Below are 21,286 nucleotides of genomic sequence, written 5' to 3'. Positions count from 1 at the left end.
CGGGACCACGTGGATCCGCTCGACGACTTTGTTACTCACCAGCCGGATGACTCTGAGGGGTCTCCCATGTCCTGACAAGAATTTGGTGCTCCTCTTTCCTTCATGGATCACTGAACTCTCTATACTGGCTATTGGTGCTTATATCAATTGGTTTGTGGCCGGGGTCCAACATGCCAAACCTTGTCAACCATCTTATGACGATATGCTGGTTATTATATTTAATAGTTAAATTGGGGAGATTGATGATGAGGTCAGACAAGACACAGCTGAGAGATTTCCAGTGTCTTCCATCAACGTAGCAGTCAAAGCTCATGAATCACCAATCCAGAGACACTTCCTTCCATGAACCAGCCAGGAAGAAGTTTATTCCTTCTGGCAAGGAATCTTTTGAACCTTACTGACGAACAGATTGTTCTCAACAACTATCGGATTCTGGCAGAAGAGGTTTTCAAGTTGGGAGATCGTGGGGACCCAGGATGACTCTTCCCTTGCTCCCATCTTCAGTCACAAACCCTATCCATTTGGCGTATGTCTACGGATTACGATCTACTATTACCTTCTTTCAAAATAATACCGACCACGGGTCCAGTGGGTCCAGACGTCTGCTGTTTTACGCTACCAACTGGAAACTGATAACGTCAGACCACTGGATCCTAGATGTTGTGTCTCACGTCTACAAGTTACGCCCGGGGTCACAGATTCCATCTGGACGGTGCCAAAATAAGGGCAGCTAATCTTCCCATAAACACATTGCTGGACAAATGAGCCATTCATGTACTCCCAAGGCACCGACGTCAGCAAGGGTTTTTATTTTCCAGTATTCGTGGTACAGAAGAAAAATACCACCAAAATGAGGATGGTTATCAATCTCAAGAAAAGGAACAAATTCTTCCTGATCCATCCTCCAATATTCCAGACAGGGAGTTTGGCTTTTCAGTATCGAGTCTCAACTGTATCAGAATCAAACTTTTTTGACTAAACTCACAACATGCCTCAGATTCCTCATTCATCCTTCCAAGTCGGAACTTTCTTTGCGACTTGCCTGAGTCATCAGCTCCCAATTTACGTCAGTCTATTACCAGACCCAAGGGCATTACAGATCAACGCCCTGTTGATGGTTTGGACAGATCTCTTCGCTTATCTATTCCCTGCATGGTCTCTCCTAGACAATGTGATTAAAAGAATAGAATTCACGGACTGTACCATCATTCTGATCACCTTGATCGGGTTTCCCATATTTCTGTCCCTACTTATGGAACATCCTTTACCACTACCTCTCCGCCAAGATCTTTTGCATCAATCCAGGTTGTACCTCTTCTACAAAAATCTTTCCGGCCTAAATCTCACCACCTGGAAATTATCTCACAAAAGATGCAAGCCTCCGGATTCTCTGAATCTGCCTCGGGGCTTTGGCTAAATTGTGGAGAACATCTTCCTCTCTCATTTACGACACTGGTAAGTTTATCCAGTGGCGATGAAGACGTGGTCAAGGTGATGTTGCCATTACTATCCCCATGCTTGCTGATTTTCTCTTGCACCTTTGAAAGGTTAAAAAGTTTCGTCATGGAACAGTTGATGGATATCGCTTGGCTTTTCATTCAGTTCTCCAACATGACATGGTTTTTTTTACGATCGTCAATCATCCTATCTTAAACAGACTCATGTGTCCATTCCTCCTAGAAGATATTCGTATCCTATGTATATTTCAGAAATGGAACTTATCAGTGATCCTTAATCAGCTCTTCTAGCAGAACTGTTTGAGCCTCACTGCACTGGAATATTTTAGTCTTACGCATGCTCCTAACTGGACGTCCATCACTTTAAGATCTCTTCCTGAATTCGAGGCAAAGAACCATGCTACAGCCATTGGTCACTTGTGTCACAGACATTACGCCATCCCTGCCTTGGGACCAAGCGTAGATCATCCAGATCGTCTCTTGTGTATCATAAAGAGATCTCAAGTTCTATCTGGCTGATACGGATCCCCATCGACAACTTCGGGAAAGACTCCTCATCTCTCCTCTTCTAGGATCGTGTTCTGTCCATGAGATTAGAGCCCTGGCCACGAGTCTTGTGTCATGGACCACAGTTTCCTTTAAACAAGTGGTTGCAGGCTGTCAATGGGGATTTGCAGGACACCTTTAATACTAGCTTTTCTCTTCGTGACATACAGCCTGATCTTCCAGGTATCTATTCTCTAGGCTGTTGTTGCAGCTCAGGCAATTACCAGGCAATAGCTTCCTCCTTTCTTACGAAAATGGCAAGGGGGGAGGTGTTTTTACCAGCAGCATCAGAAGATTAGTTCACTCTTTTTCTTCAACTACTAAGTGCATCTTAGAAGAATACATGCATCCTTAAAGTTAGAGTGATAACTGTATGACTGGAAGTGATGTCACAATGTGGAAGGAAATGAGACCAAAAGTGACGTCACAACCGGAAGTGATGTCATAAGTGACATAATTGGAACCAAAAAGACGTCATAAGGTGGAAATGACGTCATAAGGTGGAAATGACATCATTTAGACCGGAAGTAACGTCAAAATTGTTAGTAAAAGACTAAAGGCAGTAATATTGTCCTTTTAGAATGGAAGCGACATCAAAAATGGTAGTAAAAGACCGATAGTGGTGTAAATTTAAAATAATGATATCCAAGAGTGTACAAGGATAATCATTAAAAGGAATATCAGCAATATGATGGTAGTTCTAAATAAGGTAGCACATATTGACTGATTATTCCACTGCACGATTTTCAAGTCTTCTAGAAGTGATTCAATGGATGTCAGCTCTTGGGGATCTGAAGCAGATGTATATGATGGAATCACAAGAGATTTTGAGGAATTGCTGTCATCAAAACAGGGAATGCACTAGAGGCAAAACACACCTTCCCTCTGGTAAGAATTATCAAACAATAGTAATCATTGTTAATAACTCTGAGAATACTACCTCTATTACGTCAGAAGTACTCCCTCCCAACTTCCCAATCATCTGTCTCTAGTTAATTGATGTTTGGAAGGAAGTGGGGTTTTTCCCGCCTTTATGGTTGTTGGGTGCTATTGCAGGTACAACTAATTATTATATAGTTGACAGTGAAGAGCCCTTTTGTAGAAAATCTGAAAGTTTAGTTTCATGTGATTGCAGCCAAAATACAGGAACTTGGCAATAATGTAATAGAGACAAGGTAGCCAAAATATTATGGATAACAACTTCTTAAATACTGTAAAAAGCGACGTTTTGGTATAGATCCTTATACCGTTTTCAAGCAAGACTGGAATTGATGTAATAGAGGTAGTATTCTTAGAATTATTAACAGTGATACTAGTGATTAGAAGAAATTAGTTTTAAGTGTTGACATTTCCAAAATGCAATCATGAGATGGATGTCTATCTTTATGTTGTACTGCTTCAAAAACACAATGAATGCAACATGAAATTTAAGAATGACTGCATAAATATTTAGATGTTTGTGACTTTTTGTAGTTCTGAAATTTTGCAATCTAGCTTTTCATCAGTATTATCAGAAAATTATATCCTGCAATGATATTTTATTTCAAACCAAGGGAATTTTGACCTTTCCAAGAATAGGAGGGTTTTCCTATCCAACTTGGATAGTGTGCTAGTTTTCTTTTGATAAACAGACGAAATGATACACTGTGAGTTTTTCATATTAAGATGACTGACAATATATCGATTCATTTGTTTTTATTGATTTTGTGTACAAATCCTGCAAACATGATATATTTATATATTTATGTATCTAATTTGGGTGTGCTTGGGTTTTTATCCCCCAGTTTGAATAACGATTGAAATACTGAAAATGAGAGTTGTGCTCGTTTCTGAATCAGAACTCCAGAACTGTTAATATGTCTTGATGAAGCTTGCTGTACAGATCAGTCTTGTGGTGAACTGGTGCCTTTTGATGATTGGGAATTTTATTTTATATTTTTCTTATCTTTTCTTGATGACAATTTGAAATTTACTGAAAATGAGGGTAGTGCTTGTTTCCGGATCATAACTCCTAAACTGTTGAACATTTTTTGATGAAACTTGCTATACAGATCAGTCTAGGAGTCTTCTACCGTTTCGGGGTCTAACCGACTACCGCATGGTCCTCACACAGGTTCCCATGTTGCATGCGGAATTTGGTTATGCTGCACACCAACAGCCAGGCCATTCAGATCCTGTTACCTCTGACAATACGTCACAACCCTTCCATAAACAGATCACCCTTGGAATCATGGACACCGTTGTATGAGGATTTACATGGGGATGATGCAGATCCATTGGATCTTATGGGTGTACCTCATCGTCGTCCTTCCCATCTGGTGTTTCCCATGCACCCACGGATTCGGAATCAGACTTTGGCGATAATTATTGCGTATCTGGTACTTCAAAACCACGTGAATATTGACCTGCGCTCTCCTTTGTAGATATGATCAACTCTATCTACTATTACATACCGACAACTCAACCAAGTACAGAACAATCTCTTCCGCCCCAGATGCAGGAGTATGCTGGTTGCCACACCCCTATGTCTTCATCACATCACATCACGCTCTTCCATGGCTGAGCTACACTGCTAAGATTATTGATCAGATGTCAGATACCTTACAGAAGCTACGGCACAATGATCGACTTCCCCTCCCTCCTATGAAGAGGAAGTTATAACAAACCCATGATTCACCTTTCCCAGATTCGCAACTGCTCAATGACCAGCTTCTCAAATTAGTCAAGAATCCAAATATGAAAGTTACTGTCCCTGCCAGCCGTGTGAAGGATTTATTGACGATTACAAGATACTCCATGGGTCTGGGCACGTATCTCAACTGGTTTGTTGCCGAGATTCGCCATGCCATGCCATGCCTCCATTGTCACCTTCTTACAATGATGCCCTTTAACACTGATCAGATCAGACCTATTTACAGTCTACCCGACATGATCATTCGCATCAGGAGGAATTGCTGACAACACAAGTCTGGACATCTTCCCAGCTCCTCGGGTTACAGTGCCAGCAGCTCCTTGTGCAGATCAGGTCAAGGGATGTTTCCACTCAAGCCAAATGGATGGTCATGTCTTCGCCCATTACAGCTCGGAAGCTTTTTAAGGACAAGCTTGGTAAATTTGATTGATGAAGTCCGTTAAGATACGACTGAATGTTTTCAAGTCTCCGCCAAGTTTATCAAGGTCCACGGCAAATTGTTTCTTCCTAAATGGTCATATGATTCTTCCAAGGATTCTACATTCCGCGAACCAACTCGGGAGAAATTCATACTGTCATGGAAGGAGTCCTTTCAGACCTCTCGTCGTCATTGCCATTCCCAGGGTCCCTCTGAGTTTTTCATCCGTCAGACTCCAAGCATTGTGGATCAGGACAAACAGGCTTCAAGTTCGGAGGTTGGGGCGACTGTAAATGACTCTACCCCTGCTCCTTCCATCATCACAGATGCTTTCAACCTGGCTTTGTCTACGGACACTGATAGATGCTTACTGCTTTTCAATGTAACACCATCGCTAGGCCCAGTGGGAGGGCGTCTTTTTCGATACGGCAAAATTTGGACACACATTACGTCCAACTTATTGATTTTCGACTTTTTTTCACAGGTACAAGGGCACTTCAACAAGCATCCACACCTTGTATCCCGCCCTATTGGTCGCAGATTTCATCCAGTGGGGGCCAACATGGAGGCAGCCATGCTTCAGGACTTTGATCGCCAAATTGGCCATTCAACATTCTGACGACAGCCAGGGTTTTTACTCTCCTGTCTTCTTAGTCCCGAAGAAATGAGGATGATCATCGAGCCCTCAATACCCTCAACAAGTCATATTTGGTCCCACCTCTCAAACTCCAGATGGAATCTGTTCCAAAGCTGCATTGGTCCCTTCAAACAGGAGATTGGGTCATCAGCCTTGACTTACAAGAAGCCTGTGCCAATTCATCGCACATCACAGAAATTCCTCTATTTTCTGGTAAACGATCGATGCTATGAGTTGTAGGTCTTGCCCTTTGAGATTTTGATAGCGCCTTGGCTCTTCACCTGGATCTCTTCACCTGGATCTTTGCCCATCTTCAAATGGCGTTTCTGCACAGGTACCTGGACAACTTTCTTGTGGCTGTACATGAAGTTGCCCAACTACGACAGAATGTGATCTTCCTCACTCAATTCCTGACTTATCTTGGATTCATCATCCATCCATCCAAATCGGAAGTCTTGATGGTACAGGACATTGCTTACATCAGGGCCAGATTTTTCCTACACATAGGATATCTCAGTCCTCCAGAGGATCTGTTTACCAAGTCTCTTATGATGATATCCACACAGTACTGAATCAACCAACTCACTCGATCAGATGTTGGTAGTCTCTCTTGGGAACATTGTGCTTTCTGCAAGATATGACTCACAGGGGCCAGTTACAGTTACCCCATCTGCTGAACTGGATTGACCTTCGACTGCTGGCTCGGGACTCCCGGGTACCTCTCCACCTCCATCACAATCTGTCCTGTTGGATTTCGCGCAAATCATGCCATGTTGGGGATTCCTCTCACAGAGATGCTTTCCATTACACTTTTGGAGTAATAATTATGCTTTTGACCCTAAAATTACGCTATTGTGCATTCCCTCCATGGCTTCTCCAAGACAAAGTGATTCAGAATTTGGAGGTGACGGAATGCATGGTCATCCTCATCACTTCAGTCTTGCAGAGCAGGACCTGGTTTCCCAGGCTCAGCTCTCCTGATTGATGATCCTCTCCACTTTCCACTTCGCTGAGATCTTCTGCACCAGGTCTGACATGTTTACACCTCTCTTCCTAGCCTCCATATCACCGCCTGGAAAGTATCTTGCAAAAGATGCATGTTTGGGGTTCTCTGAATCTGCCTCTGCCTCTTCAGCTGTGGCAAGACCATGGAGACCTTCCTCCTCACTCATTTATGACAACCATGGGACAAATTTGTCCAATGGAGGAACCGACGTGGCCTGGCTGATGGCACTACCACTATCCCCATGGTTGCTGATTTTGTTGCTCGATCAGCAACAGGATAACAAATTCCACCAAGGTATGATCGATGGTTATATCGAAGGACATCAGCAGCAACGGAAAATGAGAACACCTTTTCTTGGATCACTAGCCACTGAGTGAAGGAGTACCAAGGTATATCTGTATCAAACCTATGTTGGAGGTTGCTAACAGATCAACCGGAAGCAACATCACAATCAGAAGGGAAATAAGACTGGAAGTGACATCATAGACAGGAAGTGATTTCATATCTGGAAATGTGATAGATTGGAAGTGACATCAATCCGTCATAAACGGGAGCAGATGATGTGTTAGAATAGAACTGAAGACATCATTCGTTGAATATCAGCAAATATAATGATAATTCAAGTGAAGGTATCACATATTGGACTGAGTCATTCAAGCTACTTGATTTCAAGTCCTCTAGAGGCAATTCCAAGGTAATTAGATCCGTGAAGATCCGGGTTAGAAAAGATCTTCAGCAACCCATGCTTGCTGTAAGAGGCGACCAACTGAATCGGGTGGTCAGACTCGCTGACTTTGTTGATGCATGCAGGGTATGAAACTCCCAAAAATTTCAGCCAGTCCTGAAATACTTGCCAGCCCTGACCAAAACCCGCCTGCCCACTATAATCATGTGTTTCTCAGGATAAGCTAACAGGGTTTCTTTTTGGTTACATTTTATCATTCATCTTTACATGTGAATTAATGCTTATCATCGGGAAATATTTAGAATATTTTCACATATAAAATATAACCCGACCGTCGGGCAGGGGAATTTGAAAATCTGGCAGCCCGAGTTGAAATTAACCCGTCTCGGACGGTCGGGCAGGCAGGTATTTCGAACACTGATGCATGTCATCATATCCCAATTGTGTAGATTGAAGCTCATGATGTCAGTCACTGGCTTGTCTGGTCCATACTCAATTATTTACAGACCACCTCAAATAGGTGGAATTTTGCTGAGTGTGGCATTAAACATGAAACAAAACAAAGCAAATCCAAGGTAATTATATCCAAGGAGTTTTGAAATGGTAATATAAAATTGAATCTCAAGAGGTTTATAGGATTGCTGTCAACTATACAGGGAGTGTACTTAAGGCAGAACCCACCTGTCCCTCTGGTATTTTCTGACAATGATGAAATTGAGGTAGAGGATTCTACCTCTACAACATCAGGATTACTCCCACTCACCTCCCCAATCATCTTCCTCTAGTGGTTAGATGTTTTTGAAAGATGTGAGGTTTTTCATCATGATTGTCTTGTCTGTTCCACAAATGTATGTGCTATTTTAGGTATATAATTTATACTTAGTATCATCCTCTGCTCACAGTGAGTATTTCTGTACAACAGAATGCATGAACAGTTCATACTGTAGGGCTTATACAATTAAGGAATTTTAATGTCTTGATTCCTGGTTATTATTTTGTCCCTAACAATCTGTAGTTGTTGCACAAGCGACTCAATGGATTGGGTAGTCAGGCTCAATGACCTGGTTGATTGTGTGTCGTGGATCGTTGCTCACAATATCAATCACTTGTTTTCATGGTCGAGACTATTATTTACAGGCTGCTGTCATGTAGCTGGAATATTGATGAATGCTGAATTAAACATCAACAAACAAACAAATGAGGAACTTATTATTAGAGCAGCCCTGGAAAAAGTAGATGTGATGTTTTTTGAAATGGTGGTAATTTTATTCTTACCGGGTAAGTCATTAAAATTCAGAATGATTAAACAATTAATTATTGTGGTTTTTTAAATTATTTATTTGATTTTTGTCACCCGAATAATTTTGTAATATTTTTTTAGAGAAAGAAGAATATTTGTAATATCTTTATGTTTTGATCAGAAATCTGATTGAGTCAGAAATTGTCTGATATGATTGAAGGAGAAAATTTCTGAAAAAGACATGCAAGATTTGTTTCTCAGAACTTGATAATGGATCAGCCTGAAATTGTTCATTGACAGAAGGAAGAATGTGATACATTATCATCTCATGCAACAGAAAGAAATAGTACATAAGATAAGCAGGTCTGACAGCCTAAACATTGTAGCAAATTGCATTGTCATTTTTCAGGAGTTGAGAAAAAAATAGGAAAATAACATCAATTTCTTGCACATAGATCTCTGGAATTTTCAATTTCTTTATTTCAGGATCTAATTTGATTAATTACTGTATCATCCTTGTTATCATTTATCAATATTGATACTACTCGTGATAACCGTGATTATGAGGTGATATATACATGACGAGATATAATGGCGATTGTATCAGAGACGATAATGACAGGCGAATTATAGCCTTATTTCCACAGCAGCGATGTGCATTCACCCTTCTCCGAGTGGATCATGTTTGCGTTTATCACAGATTAAAGCGCAACATTCAAATTTGTTGATCAGACTGCGAGCATGTCTAACAATATACACACTGTGAACTGTTATAAGGCTTGTAGTGCGTAGGCTGTATGACATCTCTCGATTGGCATATCGTTAATAGTGGTATCTACAATCATTCTTTCATGCCTGGTTAATGACATGTTATGATTGTAGGATGAGAGGTTGAAATTGATTAGTACCGCGTTATAGCGAGGGACCGGGTGGCACCTTGCCTGTGATTGTAAGGCAGCGCCTATTTAATGGTGGGGTAGGGGGGGAGTTGAAGTACATGCAGTATGTCACTGACTCCATTGTAACGTGGCAGTGTGTATAGAGCTTATCTCTAATTGATATGCTAGCTCTGCTGTAGCAGCTATTTTAACACTGGTGAATCCAGAACCCACAGAGAAGACGAGAGCCGGCTTTTGATTGAAGTGGAATGGGCCAGGCGAAGGAGAGGCAACGAGACTTGTGAGGGTCACAGCTCAGGCGATTGATTGATACACGGCCAAGGGGAGATAACTGGTGTGGGGCAAAGCAATTGAGACGAGCTGATGGTTGGAATGAGGATAGAATTACCGTTCTCACATCGAGCACTAAGAGAGAAGGAAGACGGCCTAGTGTATGTTTGCAAGACCACAGCACACTTTCTCAGCTAATTGTAGGATCACTGGGAGACAAGCAAAACCAGGAATTAGCCTAGCAAGACTGTCAGCCAGACCCTACCGGCTAGCTGGCTCTATTGTTATACTGCATGCATCACCAGCCTCTGACTGTGATAGTCCGATTGGGAATGATCCGGTGATCATACGCAAGTACTACCGCCGGCTTAGAGTCATTGACAGGGCAAGAAGCAGTGTAATGGACCAGTAATTGACGATGATTGAACGTAAGTACGTGTGCCTGCTGATTTCACTTGCTCCTTCCCTTCACACCTCATAGAGGCAGGGGGGTGGGGATTTAGGGGGTGACAGTCCCTCCTGTGGACTGTGGGGGCCCATCTTTAACGCTTTTCACCTGCTAGTGTACCCTCTTTTGACAAGCCCCGCTAAAAAGCTCTCGTTTGTTGATCAAAGTTCAGCACGTGTTGTCAGTGTTTTTACAGCCTAGCCGAGTCGGCAGTTAACTCGCAGGTTACAAACACAGATTACTAGCTGCTGTCTCCACAGATTACAGGCTCAGTGAGCCCGTAGGGGGGTGAGACAGTGAGGGGGGGGTGAGGGGTGACAGAGGAATCTCGGGTGGAGAAGCAGGGCCAACACAGCTGGAGATCCAATGATTTGTCTATTGACGAGATTAGGTGTTAGGAATTGTTGCCAGTAGTGAGGAGGGTGCCTAACCCACAAGTCACTGTCTGAAGGGGAGAGGGCAAGGTGAGGGTGGGGTGCCTCGGTTCAGGTGGGAGAGATCACCTATTGGGGTGTTAGACCATGGGAACAGGTATTACTTTTACTCTGGTATTTAACATCATTTGATTCGTTGTCATGACAAGTCTGTGTGTACCCCTATCTAAAAAGGGGCCAGTTTGGGTGTTAGGCTGCATTTTGTTGGGAGGGGCAACTTTAGGGAGTCAGACAGGTATTATGTTTACTCTGATATTTAACATCATTGATTCATCATGATGACAAATCTGTGTGTACCCCTATTTAAAAAGGGGCCGGCTCGGATGTGAGGCTGCATTTTTTTGGAAGGGGCAACTTTAGGGAGTCAGACAGGTTGGCTCTTTACGCTTTAAATTAAACATTGTTTTCATTCATTGTGCATTTGATATTCATCTGTATACACTCCCCCAGCTTAAAAGGGGCCAAGAAAGTGTAGACTTTTGGGGGGTTTTTTTTGGTGGGTCAGCCATTTTGGGGAGTCAGGCATTTTTTTTTCTCTCCTTTAAACATAGTGATTCCTTAAAACCACCCTGTATGTATCCCCAAGCAAACAAGGTGCCAAGTTGGTATCAACATTTTTTATTGGTAGGTCAGCTATTAAGGGAGTTTATTTTTTCTCTTCATAATGTACATCGTTTTGATTCATCATGACAAATCAGTATATCCCCCATCTAAATAGTGGCCAAGAATATTAAGCTTTTGGTTGGGAGGGGCTTTTTTGTGACACAGAAACAGGTAGTGTTTTCACTCTTGATGCATGAAACATTGTTTTGCCTCATCATGATGACAGGTCATTAATAAATCTCCTTATATCTAGTGGTGGAGTGTAACAGCTAAGAGTGTGGTGGGAGGGGCTGGCTGACCACATGGACACACACTGGTCAAGCCAATTGGGACATTGATGAGATTTAGGGACCTATTATGTTAGCAACGCAGGCTTTGGAGTTAAAGCAGGCTTGGCATGAATCTGTTGTATTCCTTCAAGCAGATTGTTATCATCTTGTTCCCATCAGGCAATGAGTCAATCTGACAGTGATGAGCTGCTATTAGTGTTTCTTTCAGGAACTTTAATTGATTAGTTGACATAAAACCTTTAAAACTCTCCACCTTTTGTGATGTAACAGTGTCCATTACATTACCTCTAAGGGGTGTTCAAACTTACACAGATAACTGGAGGTTACATAAACGGCAAACGTGTTTAGATCTGTGATTACATTTGGAGATTCATGATTGTCATCTGAATCAGTATCAGAGTTTGGTTAGCTGTTTTAGGGATGTTAAAATAATTATTCTGTGAAAATCATACATTTTTTTCCAATTGGAATATTATGATGAGTGAGTATGGTTTTACGCCACTTTTAGCAATATCCCAGCAATATCACGGCGGGGGCACCAGAAATGGGCTTCACACATTGTACCCATGTCGGGTATCAAACCCAGGTCATCGGCATGACAAGCGAACGCTTTAACCACTAGGCTACCCGACTGCCCCCAATTTGAATATAAAAATTCATGACATCATTTTTGGTGTTAATGGCAATGCTGTGGTGTAACCTATGCTACAGTTGTAAAGCAGCTAATGATTTTTTCCATTAACCGAGTTATTTGTTCAATAAGTAAATATATTTCTAATATCTCATGGCTGCTTCCAGTAGAGATGATCGAGGGTCGGTTATAGAATGGTTCCAGTGGATCAATAATTTCAAAGGTGCTTAGAAATCAGGTTTTTAAAGACTTTAAGATTATGAAGAGAAATGTTATGAATAATTTCTTGCAGTGGTGACATGTATTGATTGACAGCAGACTAGATTAATGGGAATCTACAATGCACCACCAACAACTGCAGCAGCAGTTATCTTAGCGTATTCTGATAATGCACTGCTATTGACAACCTTTTAGAATAGCAATCACTTCATAGAGTGGTATACCATATATGTAGGAGTCGCCTCAAAGCAGTGCAAAATAAGTAATGGTTTATGATTGATCGCATATATGGAGTAATAAATAAATAATTGGCAACATAAACAAAGTGACAACAGCCATGGTGAATGAGTTTGGCTGTGGGTTAGTGACAGGAGTGTGTGAGAATCAATCAATCAATGGGGCTGTCAATTACACAGTTGTCACTTGTCTGTCTTCCCGCCTGTCAATCATATTCAGGAAAAATCATCGCCATTGCTTCACAATTCGTTAATGCTGACCTTGTTTGACCTTACTTGACATTTTGCTCAAGTTTTAACTGTTAGGAGACAGAATCTGGTCATTAATGATTTTCAGAAGAATTTAATGCTTTGAAAATTCACTGATTATATTTGTTAAAGATTTTGTCTAGGCGTTTCTTTGAGGTGAATTTCTACAATTCTGTGTTAATATATGTGGTTGAAGTAGGTAGACGTAGTATTCAGTTTGTACGGTGCCATTATTGTGATGAATGTATTAATTTACCACCAAAGTTAAACTTGTACCTCCAGTTTTGAACATTTCCTGTGAGATTGTTTTTGTTTGTTTGTTTTGTGTGTTTGTTTAACGCCACACTCAGCAATATTCCAGCTATATGACGGCAGTCTGTAAATAATCGAGTTTGGACTAGACAACCCAGGGATTGATATCATGAGCATTGATTTAAGCAAATGGGATACAATGACATGCATCAATCATGTCACCGAACCGGACCACCAAATCCTGTTAGTTGCCTTCTATGACGAGAGAACTCAGAAGAAGTGAAAAAATGTATATTTATCATATTCTTAATACAAATTGCTAAAACTGTGACATTTATGTCTCTACGTTGTTATTGCAAAATATACAAATCTGATCTTATATCATGTATCAATCTTTCTGTTATTTCATAAGCATTGCTTTCGGGACTATTTGTTTCATAATATGGTTCAAATTACAAACATTTAGAAGAATATACTTTTAGTTCCTTAAACACTAACATCCTAATGATCTTAAAACAAGTTATTCGAATAGAGAATCAATAGATTGCAATATCTGTAAGATCAACTATGTGATGGGAAATCCAACAAAGTTAATGAAATTTAGGAAATGACAAGACTTTCCATCGTAAAGTCAGTACAAGTAAATAATGTGAAGTTTACACAGAGAGAGAGAGAGAGAGAGAGAAGTAGTATACCTACACTACTAGAGAGATATTATTTTGGTGTCATACGCACAAGCTGTCATGGTAAAAACATTTGGCATAGTATAAGTTCAGAACAAAAGCTTGTACATCCTCCAGTATAATTAGTCTTATTTACAATCAGTTCCTTAGCATCTACAGAAGCATGCAAGCAACAGCCGAAACATTGACATTTGACTGTATATTTCAGAGGTGTCAAAACCTTGTCATGTACCTATCACGTCTCTCACACAGTGTACACTCCAGCTTATCAGCTGTCAATAATGAAATGCAAATCTATTGATGGTAAATAATATGTTAATATCATAAACCTTTCAGTTCTACTTGATAAACAACAGGATCAAGTAATTATTAGCAATTAAGGACTCATGCATGAACTGACTGTCGCAAAGAGTCACAATTGGTTCTTCTCGTAATTATGTATATATTTCATGCAAGTGCTGTCAGTGGTATGTCAAAACCAACATGTCTATCTTGGTGTGTCGCGATTTCCCGTCGCTATAGGTGTTAGTGGAATGTTCAGCCATTGGTGAGGGGTGTATCGTCATATTACATACAGCCCCCAACAATAGTCAATGCCCCCACAAGCACTGCGTGACAAGTTCGTAGAACCTACTGACGCTGTCTTGTCTGGGATTATTTGTAAAAAATACACAGTGCGAAACTTGAATTGCTTGGAGAGGTTGTTTAATGGAGTCAAAGGGGAGGTTCATTGTAGCAAATTGGTGTTATTCTTTATAAAGAATTGCGAGTTTCTATACATTAATGTAATGGCTTATGCTACAAATTTTACAGGTTCGCCCCTTTTAAGACTGAATAGCATGTTTTCAGTGCTTTCAGATCAGCTTTAAATTTTTGAAAACATTTTGGGTTAAAAAATTGAAAAATAATTATATGTTCTGGAATAGTTGAGAATGGTGTCAAGAGTTTAAATTATTAAGAATATTTGAATAGATGCACAGGGAAAAACAACTTTGTTAATATGTCTATTGATAAACTGATTAATTTACTGGTTGAAAAACAGGTTTATGATGTCCGTCCAATTATCTGATAAACACATTAGTCTGTTTCTTCGAGACAAACTGTAGCGAACAATGTGACTAGATTTCCTCAGGGGGCCTGTAGCTAGACCTTGTTTGAAATTCTTTTGTTGTACCTGGTCTCAAATTACACGTTACATACGTCATTCGTATTTGTATGTTTCGACAGCATGATCAAGAGAAAGGCTATCCAGTGATAGCCACAAAAATGTTGTTACATTATGTTCTATTCAATGTTAGAAATACTGGTTCACACCTTATATTATCATGTATGTGACCTTTTCCTGTTTAGAGGGATGGTATTTTTAAAAGAGGTGAGTTCATTTCAAGAAAAATACACGTACATTTCTAGGTGACACAGTTCAGTAGCAGCCTGTCAAGTTGTGCTCTTAATTTATGACAGCAGGATAATATGTAAATAGACATTGTCTCTGTATTGCTTAGAGTGCAATTTCCTTTAAACAACAATCTTGACATATAGAAACTTGTATATATATCAACATACGTAAAAATATAGGATGATCAAATACAAGAATATAATGATTTAATGAGCTTAGAGTTAAACTCAGTGTCAGATATATACCACGCATTAAGCTTCTGCATTTCAATATATTATGCCAATAAAATTGAAGAATTAGAACATACAACCAAATATCATCATATGCACATATAGTCCAAATGCTTACTAAAACGTTGTGTTTTTATCTGAATAAGAGAGTTACCTTAATCACTGAAATATTTTGATAATCTATGAAAAGTATACTGTAGTTTCTTCTTGGAAATTAGGTATTTAATTAAAAAGTTCATAATTTTGAAGGGTAGAGAATGTTTCGTTGTATTGGAGTGAGTGAGTTAAAGTTTAGCGTCACATTGGCAATATTTCAGCCATATCGTGACGAAACAAAATTTGACATTACCAATATATTTTAAACTGTATAAAACTCTGCCGACAAAGGGCAGTATAATAACTAGAATATCACAGATTTACATAAAACTAGTTAGAGAGCATGTAAAAATATATTATCATTTTGCAACACAATATCGTTGTATTGGAGCACCATCCATCTAATCTTCTTGTATTGGGGGTTGGGGAGCTACAATTTTTGTTCAAAATAGGATTTTTTTACAATGTTTCAATCTCTTTTCACAACACATTTTGTCATGACATCCATTTTGTCCAGTGAACAATTATTTGGGGTTAAACCAGAGGCAAAATTATGTATTTTCCAGTACTTTCAGGAATTATTTTTAGAAAAAATCCAAAATATCAAATGGTCGATCCTTTAATAGTGTTGTAAGTTGTGTACCTTAGGCGGTGCCATGTTGACGTGAATCAATGTAAAACTGGAATAGATGACTTCTATCAGATGTAGGCTATTGTCAATGACTCGTCAAAATCCTCACTTCACGTGCTGTCAATCTCCTCCACTCCACCATTTAATCCTGTGATTTTACATTCATATAAGCAGATACATAAGCCAAATAAATCTGGAGTCTGCAGAATATAAAAAAGTAACTTTGTCAGAACCAATTTCAGGATCAGTACGTGTTTGTTATTTCTGAATTTATATGAATATCCTTATGAGAATTAGGATGTAAGGATCTTGTCTATCTCTTATATTAAATTAAAGAATTTAGATTCTGTTAGCTAGTCACCTTTGCCAAGACGAGCTCCACCATAAGAAGAAGGGAGGGGGATATGATTAAGAAATAAGAAGTAGGAATTGCTGCAAGTTTACACATTATTGCTTTATGGTTATGCGAGAGGGGATAGTGGTCTTGTTTTTAGCTACGTGTGTAGTTTCTATCATCATATATATTTTTGTGCTAATAAAACATATTTCATTATATTTACCATCAATCAAACTTAAATAGCAGATTTATCATTTAAAGCTGTCAAGAATGCATCTATTAATAACTTTCGAAATACGTGAAAAACTGCATCTGATATTAATAACTTTCGAAATAAGTGGGAGGAAAACTGTCTAAAATTTATTCAATTGACATTCTAAGTTACCCTTTTTTCCATACTATGGAAAAGATCAGTTTTGATTTTTTTCTTCATAATTTTTCGGTTATTTTCTATTTATTTTATTGTTTCCAATTAAATGATGTGACATAATAAACATATGATTTGTAAAACTTGATTTAAATTTTTACAAATGTGTCCTTAAATGATAAACTGATAGGGTTATCAAGTCACCCACTCATATTGATAGGCAACACAGGGTGAAATATACAAGCACAATAAACGCGATATCATGATTCTGGTATTTACACTCGGCCAGCCCCACAAAGAATAGAGCAAGTGTCAGGGGACACAAATCTGTCATAAATCAAGGCCTATGATTGGCTGCTCCATTCTGTTTAGCCAAATATGAAGTCAGATGTTTCAATAGCTTTGTGAACAGGTATGCTGCCATACATTGGCTATAGAGAACGAAAGTTTATGAGATATTTACCTGATCCTCGGCAGGGCCTAACATTGATAAGTAAGGTTTGCTTATGACTGATCTAGTTTATGACGGATCGATTTTAGGTCGTTGCTGTGTTTGATAAGGCGAAAATGTCACTCCATAGCTTTTGTAAGTGACTATTATCAGTGATTGGGTGGTTATTTGAGACCAGTGTGGTGCTACCGGGGAGAAAATAGCCTGTATCAAGTAGAATCCGTGTGAAAAAAGGTCCACTGTTATCGGTGAACTCTATAATTCTAGTCATGTTGGGACTTTTCCCCTGAGGCTATCCATCATATCAGGTAGGGGACAAATTTACCAATAATACAATTTTAGTACATGCTTAATTGAATTATTATTATTTTTTTTTATTTTAATAGTGTCTTTCTATATCTTGTTTGTATTTTCCTAGTTTTCATTTCAAATTGTTATATTACTGTTTGTATTTTAGCAAATATTTGATAATTAAGTTAAGATTTCTTTATATGATTAATATCTGATTGTGTTATTGTTCCTTTAAGATAAAGTAGGTGAGTGAGTGAGTTGGGTTTAACGCCACTTTTAACTATTTCTGTTACATCATGGCGTGTCAGCTTAATGTGGGAGGAAAGCCCGAAGTGATGCAGGTCTCAGACATTTACCACTTCGGTGAAACCCACGAGTACGGATACGGTGCTGACAAACCTAGAAACATAATCGAGGCAAACCGAGATTCGGACCCACAGTCATAGGTTTCTGGCATGCCCAAGGGACGCAACTCTGCACAGCGAATCACAGTGCCTTAGGTGACTGGGCCATCCGTGCCCCCGTTAAGATAAAGATTCACTGTAGTGACTTTTACTTAACTATCTCTTCATGTCTCAGAAGTCATCGGTTTGTGCTTACTTGAACACCCAATGTCGATATCTATAAATTCATTGAACCATCTATTAGCGTTTTTTGTCAGTTAGACTATGAGAGTTCACTCACATTTCCAGGAATATTAGAAAAATCAGTTTTACAATACTTCCCCAATCTCTTCTCTCTGGGCTAGTTCCCCTACTACAGATGCCTTTAATGTTCTGTCGCAATCAAAAGAATGCCACAACTGATTTCTTTGAGCAATTTCTTTGAAATGCGACATTTTTACGTGTTTGAAGTATTTTTTTGATGTCTTTAAAATAGACAGCTGAAAAGTATGTCAAAGTGACTAACTGAGTGCGTCCATAGCTGATTGTCTGTTTCAAGTCATCTGTTGTCGACTGTTTGACGTACTTTTGTATTGTATTATTTGTTAAAATCATTATCTATATGTTGTTTCCAAATGAATCGGATGCTTGAAGAATCCGAATTTTATGTTGGATGTTCCTTACAACTCTAACCTTTGTAAATTTTTGTGGAATGTATGTGAAAATCACTTCACAGAGGTCCACGCCAAATTGTCCGAATTACATGTTGTTTTGGACTGATAGTCTGTCTTACAGACCCTGATACAAATATATATCAAATACAGCCCATGCAAGTCTATAATGTTTGGCAAGTCTAGATCACTGCAGTATCATGAAGAGAGTCACTGGGCTCCTTTTTATTATATTTTTTTTAAAGATAACTAAACAACTGGTTTTTTCTGTACGATATGTTCATTTCAGAGACTAGATGTTTGTCTATTGGACTGAAAGTGTGTTCATTTTTTGCTCAGGTGTAGTGGGTCCGGTGGTTTAAGCGTTCACTCGTCACGCCAAAAGCCTGGGTTTGATTCCTCGCATGGGTACAATGTGTGAAGCTTGTTTCTGATATTGCTGGAATATTGATAAGAGGGGCGTAAAACAGTACTCACTCTCACTTTGTTGTGTGGTTGGTGATGGTTGTAATGTCCTCTTTAAGACGTGCAGGATTTGTTGTCCTCAAGTTTGGGAGAGTGAAGTCCGAGTTGTCTTGTCCAGTAGAATATTATTTTTGATTGAAGCATAGTGCAGAATAGAGAAGTGTCGACATTATGTGACACGGCATCAGTTAATGGCTGTTCGTGCTTCTGAAAGAGGACCAAAGTTCTGTTTTACAAAGCAATCGTAGCGCTACAACTGTCATAAGTCTATGTTAAAGTATGGGAGTTTTGTTCATCTTAGCACCAGATAGCTTTATAAAAGAAAACCAGCTCAGTAGCCCAATGGTTGGTGTGTTATCGGTCTCTCACTTTCTTTATATATTGAATTGAACATTTGAACTGAATGGTTGCTCAGTGATGTTTAAAAAATATTGGCCCCCGTTTTGGAGGCCCTAAAAACATATGCTTATCATATGATCGGGTGGCTGGGCTCGGTGACGTCGTTAATTCTGTGACCTCATATCCTGAAAGTGGGATATTGCTCATAATATCAGTCACAGGTTTGTCTGGTCGTTTGCACGCTCCCAGCATGTAGCAGGAATATTGCTGAAGGAGGTGGTAAACAGTGGCCGAGTGGTTGTGATAGTTGGTGAAGCCAGAGAACCAGGTTTGATTTCACACGGGGTATGTTCCATGATACTTGTACAGACTGCCTCACCCAATGTTTTTATGGGCAAAATTCCCGTAACAACCTTAGCAAATGTTTGATGTTTCTAAACAGGTCCATATTTGTGTAGAACAGATTCTCTGTGATAGGACCACTAATTATGTCCTCTCATAAAAGAATTGATATTAATCTTTATCTCTAATTCAACAACTTTTAATGAGACCATAAATTTCAATCTTTAAGCTTGTACAGCAGTAAGGCTTATGTAGAACTAATTGTTACTGTAGTCGACAATAGAAAAATTTGTTTTGCTGTTCGAGGGAATTTCACCCATTAATAGATGTTTTTGTGGCAAGGTGTGCCTTTCTAAGAAAGAGATTGTAATCCCTGTGATTTGAGAGGTTTTCAGGTCTCGGAACACATCATTTGGTGTTTTTATGAAAACAAATGTCGTACTTATTTATAAAGGTTTTCGTCCTGCCGTAGTCTGGCAGTGATTTGAAGAGCTATTGGCAAGTGGAGTTATATGGAAGGAAATTTATTCATTTCTCAGGGACGAAAAATGTGTTCACTCCAAGATCAATTAAGTTGACTTGACAACAATGGCTAAAACTTGTCTTCCAATCAGTACAAATAGGTTTGAAAAGGTGCTGCCTTGCCATAGAATTGTACCTTTTTGTGTACGAAGAAAATGTTCCACATATTTCATTTAAACGTCATAAAAACACCACAGAAATAAACTTGTTGAACCGTGTGATCCTGCCTTGAATCAGTCGTAATCCTTCGCTCAATAAAGTTGCAACATCATAGCTGGAGTAATTATATTGCAAAATGACTTTCTTCTCCGCGGAAACATCTGCAGTAAATACTACTCAACAGTGGCTAAGGACCACACCTTTGACTAAAGGTGACTCTCTTAGTCCTTAGCAGATGTTGAGTAGTATATTTAGCAATTTAATAACAGACTTGAAGCTATTAACAGATGAAAAGGTTACGTGTAAATGTCATCCACAATACGAAATGTCTAAATTTTAATGGCTTTTACCCCATTTGATCAAGAAAGTGTTTTGCTCTTGGTGTTTTCCGTTTTAAATATATTTCAACAAACATCCACTTTGAATGCTGTTGTCCAATGTTTCTTATAGAGAGCAATTTGTCAATTTACTATTTTATTGAAACCTTAGGACCATGTCATCATCATTCTTGCTGATGATTGTAACAGTGTGATGAGTTATAGTTATTGTCAGAGTACTCTTTGTCATGCCCTATAAATGAAGATTATAAAGACCGTTACGCTGTTTTTCATTTTAGACCAAAATTTTTATCCTTGAAAACTGGTCTTTATTTTTCCACTGTCACTGGTTAAGGGCATAAGGTATTGAACAACCGACTATTACAGCTGTGGT

At 39.2% G+C, this 21,286-nt stretch overlaps 1 protein-coding gene across 5 annotated transcripts in view; it reads left to right on the top strand.

Moving 5' to 3' along the window:
- Positions 1 to 21,286, top strand: part of LOC124137805 (zinc finger MIZ domain-containing protein 1-like) — a 423,984-nt gene that overhangs the window by 245,988 nt on the left and 156,710 nt on the right. For 3 of the 5 annotated variants that reach the window (XM_046504301.2, XM_046504293.2, XM_046504258.2), the window contains exon 1: positions 9,704 to 10,278. The exons of 1 other annotated variant lie outside the window; for it this stretch is intronic. The gene's annotated coding sequence lies outside the window, so the exon portion shown is untranslated. Of the gene's footprint in view, positions 1 to 9,703; positions 10,283 to 21,286 lie in introns of those variants that run through there. One more of the 5 variants, XM_046504276.2, reaches the window with a different exon arrangement.

The sequence above is a fragment of the Haliotis rufescens genome, unplaced genomic scaffold, assembly GCF_023055435.1.
Source record: "Haliotis rufescens isolate VD_foot unplaced genomic scaffold, xgHalRufe1.0.p SCAF_20, whole genome shotgun sequence".
Classification (NCBI taxonomy): Eukaryota; Metazoa; Mollusca; class Gastropoda; order Lepetellida; family Haliotidae; genus Haliotis; species Haliotis rufescens.
This window is presented reverse-complemented; position numbering and strand designations above follow the sequence as displayed.